Raw genomic sequence first — 6,000 nt, forward strand, 5'->3', positions numbered from 1 at the left:
TTACTCCACCAACAGTGCACGAGTTCTCTATTCTCCATATCTTCACCAACATTTGTTTTGTGCTGTCTTTTTGATAATAGCCCTTCTAACAGGAGTGAGGTGATATCTCACTGTGGTTTTCACTTGCATTTTCCTGATGATTAGTGATGCTGAGCATCTTTTCATGTACCATTGGCCATTTGTGTGTCTTCTTTGGAAAAATGTCTATTCAGGTCCTTTGCTAATTTTTAAATTCTGTTTATTTGTTTTTTGCTATTGAGTTATATGAGTTCCTTATATATATTTAGATATTTGTCTCTTATTAGATATATGGTTTGCAAATATTTTCTCCCATTCCACAGGTTGCCTTTTCATTTTGTTATTGGTTTCTTTTGCTGTGCAAAATCCTTTTCATTTGATATAGTGTCACTTGTTTGCTTTTGCTTTTGTTGCCTCTGCTTTTGGTGTCAAATACAAAATACCATTGCCAAGACCAACATCAAGGAATTTTTTCCCTGTGTTTTCTTCTAGGAGTTTTGACAGTTTCCAGTCTTACATTAAGTCTTTAATCTTTGTGAGTGGTGTAAGATAGAGGTCTGGTTTCATTCTTTTGCATGTGAATATCCAGTTTTCCCAACACTATTCATTAAAGAGACTATCCTTTCCCCATTGTATGTTCTTTGTGCCCTTGTCAATGATTAGTTGGTGGGCTCATTTGTGGCTCCTCTATTTCATTCCATTGTTCTAAGTGTCTGTTTTTATGCCAGTACCATAGTGTCTTGATTACTATAGCTTTGTAATATAATTTGACATCAGGAAGTGTGATACCTCCACCTTTGTTTTTCTTTCTTAAGATTGCTTTGGCTATTTAGAGTCTTTTGTGGTTCCATATAAATTTTAGGGTTTTTTTTCTGTGTCTGTGAAAAATGCAATTGGAATTTTAATAAAGATTACATTGAATCTGTAGATCACTTTGGGGAGCATGGGTGTTTTATTGATATTAATTCTTCCAATCCATTTGTGTCTTGTTCAGTTTTTTTCATCAGTGTCTTAACAGTTTTCAGTGTACAAGTCTTTCACCTCCTTGGTTACGTTTATTCCTAAGTATTTTATTGTCTTTAATGTGACTGTAAATGGAACTGCTTTCTTAATGTCTCTTTCAGATAGTTTACCGTTAGCATATCAAAATGCAAGTGATTTTTGTATGTTGATTTTGTATCCTGCAACTTTACTGAATCTGTTTATTAGTTCTAACAGTTTTTTTGGTAGAGTCTTTAGGGTTTTCTATATGTAATATCATGTCATCTACAAATAGAGACAATTTCACTCTTCCTTTCCCATTTGGATACCTTTATTTCTTTTCCTTGCCTAATTTCTCTGGCCAGGACTTCTAGATCTATGTTGAATAAAAGTGGTGAGAGTGGGCATCATTGTGTTATTCCTGATCTTACAGTAAAAGCTTTCAGCTTTTCACCATTGAGTATGATGTTAGCTGTGAGCTTGTAGTATATGATCTTTATTATGTTGAGGTACATTCCCTCAATACTCACTTTGGTGACAGTTTTTATCATGAATGGATGTTGAATTTTATCAGATGCTTTTTCTGCATCGATTGAGATGATCATATGATTTTTATCCTTAATTTTGTTAATGTGATGTATCACGTTTACTGATTTGTGGATATTGAGCCATCTTTGCATCCCCAGAATAAATTCCACTTGATTATGGTTTATGATTATTTTAATGTATTGTTGAATTTGGTTGGCTAATATTTTGCTGAGGATTTTTGCATCTATGTGCATCAGGGATGTTGGTCTGTAATTTTCTTTTCTTGTAATATCCTTGTCTGGCTTTGGTATCAGGGTGATGCTGGCCTTGCAAGTTGAGTGTGGAAGTGTTCCATCTACTTTAAATTTTTGGAAGAGTTTGAGAAGCATTGGCATTAATTTCTCTGTAAATGTTTCGTACAGTTTACCAGGTATACCAACTTGTCCTGGACTTTTCCTTTTTGGGAGATTTTTGATTACTAATTTAATCTTTTTACTAGTTATAGGTCTATTCATACTTTCTATTTCTTCATAATTCAGTCTTTTCAAAAATTAAATAAAATTTTATTTTATTTAAAAATTTTTATTGAGGTATAGTTGATTTATAATATTATTATATTAGTTTCAGGTGTACAACATAGTGATTCAAAATTTTTATCTACTTGATGTTGGCAGGTTATATTTCTAGGAATTTATCTGTTTCTGTTAGGTTGTCCAATTTGTTGTCATATAATTGTTCATAATGGTCTTTTATGCTCCTTTGTATTTCTGCAGTATCAGTTGTAATGTCTTCTCTTTCATTTCTGATTTTATTGATTTGAATCTTCTCTTTTTTCTTAGTTAGTCAAGCTGAAAGTTTGTCAGTTTTGTTTGTTTTTCTTTAAAACAGCTCAGTTTCATTGATTTTTTTTCCTACCATTTTTCTGGTCCATATATTGATACTTTTTCTGCTCTGATCTTTGTTATTTTCTTTCTTCTGCTATCTTTGGCCTTAGTTTGTTCTTTTTCTAGTTCCTTGAGGTGTAAAATTAGCTAAATAAACTAAAATATGTATTCCTCTGATGATGGATGGATAATTTCAAATGATGTCTTTGAATTTACAGATATTTTTCTTCAGCTTGATTAAGTCTATTGTTGATGCTCTCTATCACATTTTTTATTTTATTCATTCTATTCTTCAGCTGCAGAATTTAAAAAATAATTTCTTTCTTTGCTAAACCTCTTACTTTGTTCACATACTGTTTTCCTGATTTCATTGAGTTGTGTGTTCTCTTGTAGCTGAATTTCCTTAAAACAATTATTTTGAGGGACTTCCCTGGAGGTCCAGTGGTTAAGACTCCATTCTTCCACTTCAGGGGGCACAGGTTTGATCCCTGGTCAGGGAATTAAGATTCTACATGCCATGCAGCTTGGCCAAAAAACAAAAATAAACAATTATTTTGAATTCTTTGCCAGGCAAGTTGTTGATCTCCATTTCTTTGGGGCTGGTTACTAGAAAATTATTGTGTTCCTTTGGTGGTATACTATTTCTTTGATTTTTTCATATTTCTTGAAGTCTTGCATTGTTTTCTTCACATTTGAAGAAGTCAGCTCCTCCAATATTTACTGACTGGCTTCAGGAGAGAGATACCTTCATTTGTTAGTCCAGCAAGGAATTCTGAGGCTTTTACAGATCTTTTCTACGGATGTGCCCAGTCTACACTTCTTGCTCTCTCTTAGGGGAGAATTCTTAAGATTGCATGCCTTTTCTCAATCCTGCGAAGATAGGCTGGGTACTGAGAGCCTCCTTTTTTTCCCCCTTGGGCAGTGCCCTGAAATACTCAAGTTTATGAGCATTCTCCCAGTCCCACAGAGTTGGGATCACTTTCTGTGCTTGTTTGCTAGACATCTGCAAGGGCTAGCTCTCACTGTCCATAGGAGCTCATGCTGGGAACCAGCCATGGGGAGGTCGTGAGTATAGGGGAGATGCACAGAGAGTTGAGGGTTCTCATGAGCCAGTTAAGATAAGGCATTCCCAGTGTCTCATGGTTGGCCTTTTAGATAGAATCCACAGATCAGTTGGTAGGAAGAAGGGTGAAGCTGTTAGTTGCGTCCCTTTGATATATTCCAAGTACATCAAAGGGACACAACTGTGTCCCTGTGTTCCCTGCCTCTCCCAATCGCACAGCCTTGCAGATCACCTCAGTAATTTGAGTTAGGCGAGAAAGAAGTGGACCTCTTGGGCAGCATCCAGCACAGCTGGGAGAGGCAGGCACTCACTCACATGCTCTCCCTTTCTCCTGCGGGAAAAATCACAGGCTGTGGGGGTCTTCCTGGCACCAAGTCCGGCCACCTTGAGGTAGAGGTGACATGGGCAAAGTGAAACTCTTTCTCTAACCCTCTTCAATATATTTGTTTTCAGATTTTTTTTTCTTCGATGGTGTTTTGGAACTTCTCCTCTGGATTCCTGGACTCTCACAAATGTGCCTTCATCTGTGCTTAAATTGATGTGGAGCTCCAAATCTGCATATAAATGCCCCTGCAATCCAGGGCTCAATATTTTTTAAAATTTATTTTTATTTATTTAAAAAATTTTCCAGTTTTATTGAGATGTAATTGACATATTAGTTTAAGGTGTACAGCATAATGATTTCATACATGTATGTATTGCAAAACGGTTGCCACAATAAGTAGCATCCATCAGCACACGGTGTTACAGTTTTTTTTTCTTGTAATGAGAACTTTTAAGGTCTACTCTCTTAGCAACATTCAAATATATAATACAGTGTTGTTAACTAAAGTCACCATATTGTACACTATATCCCAGAAATTATTTATCTTATAAGTGGAAGTTTGTACCTTTTGACCAACTTCACCCATTTCCTCCACCCCTCATCCCTAGCCTCTGGCAACCACTAATCTGTCCTTTGTTTCTATGAGTTTTGTTTTTTGAAATTCCACATATAAGTGAGATCATACAGTATTTGTCTTTCTCTGACTTATTTCTCTTAGCGTGATGCTCTTGAGGTCCATCTATGTTGTCACAAATGGCAAGATGCCCACTATATAGTCCTATACACTATTCCATTGTGTATATATAACAAATTTTCCTTTTCCATTCATCTGTTGATGGACACATGTTTCCATGTCTTAGCTATTGTAAATAATGCTACAATGAATATGAGGATGCAAATACCTCTTTGAGATAGTGTTTTCATTTCCTTTGGATATGTACCCAGAAGAATTGCTGGACCACATTGTAGTTCTACTTTTAATTTTTTGAGGAATCTCCATACTGTTTTCCATAATGGCTGCACCAATTTACATTCCCTCCAACAGTGCACAAGTGTTCCTTTTTCTCCACATCCTTGCTAACACCTGTTATCTCTTGTTTTTTTGATGACAACCATTCTAAAAGGTGTGAGGTAACATCTCATTGTGGTTTTGATTTCAGTTTCTCTGATGATTAGTTATACTGAGGAACTTTTCATGTGCCTGTTGGCCATTTGTATGTCTTCTTTGGGAAAATATCTGTTCTGATCCTCTGCCACGGCTCACTCTTGAACTGTTACATAGGTGAAAATCCAAGTTATCCAGGGGCAAAACAAGAGCTGAAAGAGCCAAACAGACACTTCAGCTGTTGTCTACCACAGTGGAGACAGATTTAACCTATAAAGACTAACTTGATCTGAATAAGAGGAAAAGCTCTAGCTCGATAAATAGGTCTAACTTGAATCACTACAATATAATTGAGTGGTGGCTCCTCAACCACATGCCAGATATAAGCTTGTTCTCAGACCCAGAGCCCTTTGGATAAAAGATGGCCTTTGACGAAGGACCCTGCTACTCTGCTAAAAATTGACACTGTAAGTCTTCCTCCTAGGCTTCCCCCCCAAATATTTGCAACCATTTGCCAGTGTGATGGTGCATTAGGCTAAGGGAAATAACCAGATTTTAAAAATGGATTACTAGATAATTGTTGTGAACTGACACTAATTACTGAAGTTCTAAAACGTCACAGTAGTCCAGTAGTCAAATAGGGGTTTATGGAGCTCAGGTCACTAATGTAGTTGTGGTTTGGGTCCATCTCAATGGCTCCAGTAAATTCCAAACCAAACCCATGGTTCTCTCTCCAGTTCCAGAAAGCATAATTGGAATAGACATACTTAACAAAATCTCCATATAGGTTCTCTAACCCATGGAATGAGAGCTATCATGGTAGCAAAAGCCAAGTGGAAGGCACTAGAAGTGCTTCCCCATACCAAAATAATAAACCAAAAGCAATACCACATAGAGACATTGGAGAGATTAATGTTGCTTGAAGGATGCAGGGATGGTGATTCTTGCCACATCTTCTTTCAGCTTGCCTATTTGGCCTGTGCAGAAGACAGATAGATCCTAGAAAATGAAAGTGGATTGTTCCAAACGACTTATTCATGTAGTCCCTCTAATTACAGCTACTGTTTGGGTGTTGTTTCATTGCTGCAAAAAATCA

Source organism: Eubalaena glacialis, chromosome 3 (genome assembly GCF_028564815.1).
Source record: "Eubalaena glacialis isolate mEubGla1 chromosome 3, mEubGla1.1.hap2.+ XY, whole genome shotgun sequence".
Taxonomy (NCBI): domain Eukaryota; kingdom Metazoa; phylum Chordata; class Mammalia; order Artiodactyla; family Balaenidae; genus Eubalaena; species Eubalaena glacialis.